Source organism: Corapipo altera, unplaced genomic scaffold, assembly GCF_003945725.1.
Source record: "Corapipo altera isolate COAL_440 unplaced genomic scaffold, ASM394572v1 301, whole genome shotgun sequence".
NCBI lineage: Eukaryota > Metazoa > Chordata > Aves > Passeriformes > Pipridae > Corapipo > Corapipo altera.
In genome coordinates, this window is record NW_020884926.1 from 5,025,148 (window position 1) to 5,026,182 (window position 1,035).

Sequence of the window (1,035 nt, forward strand, 5' to 3'; positions counted from 1 at the left end):
AGCATCCCAGTTCCATGGGCATCCCAGCTCCATGGGCATCCCAGCTCTACGCTGGCAAAGCCACTGGCCACAAAGTCATCAACACATCCATCCACAGCCTCCCTTGGATGGTCTGAGAGGGATGTGGAGGTGGCTTTGTTGGTGTGATGCTGATATTGATGTTATCACAGAACAGTAGAGCCATTTAGGTTGGAAAAGGTCTCCCAAGAACATCAACTGTTAACCCAGCGCTGCCAAGTCCACCACTAAACCATGTCCATGTTATGGACTGGTCAGCAGAGGTTGACTTGATGCTGTGGTTGATATGAGAGGAGTCCAAGTGACCAAAATGAAGCCAAAGATATGCTGATCCAAATCCATCCAACGGATTTCCCTTGTTGATGGTTATTTCCTATTGCCTCTCTCAGTTTCTGTTGTTGCATCACAGGAGTTTCACTTTGCTGTGCCCTTCTCAGATGGGCAAAATAACCTCATTAACTAAGGGACTCTCTTACTGAAGAGAAGGAAACAAAGCAGAATATATCCCAGATAGAGGGATGTGGGGTGGGGGGTTCTGTGTGGGTCTTGTTGAGGGGATGTAAAGGTGGTGCAGCTCCTTGGAGGTTTTGTTCCAGGCATGTGTGCCCCTGAGAGCCCACTGGGAATGAAGTCCTCTCTCCTCAGTGAAGAAATACAGCCCTAACAGTTGTCCTAGAAAATCTGGGTGAATAAAGTGAAGTTTCTTGCCTGAGCAGTTGGAAGGTGAAGTTTTATTGAGCTTCTTTGCCAGAAAATCCCATTTGATGAAATAGACTGGCAAAAACATCATCTTTCCCAGTGTCCCACGTAGGAAAAGAGCTGAAAGACTGCCATGAAGTGCAGTGACCGCAGTGACATGAGCTGTGACTCATGCAGTAGTTATACCAAAAATGCCCAAATGGCTAATGAGCATCTCTGGCTACTTTCATGCTTGTCCTTTGATGGTATTTGGGAAGCAAAGGGAGATGTGGGATGCTGAGAAGTGCAGGAGCCATGACCATCATTATCCTGGGATGG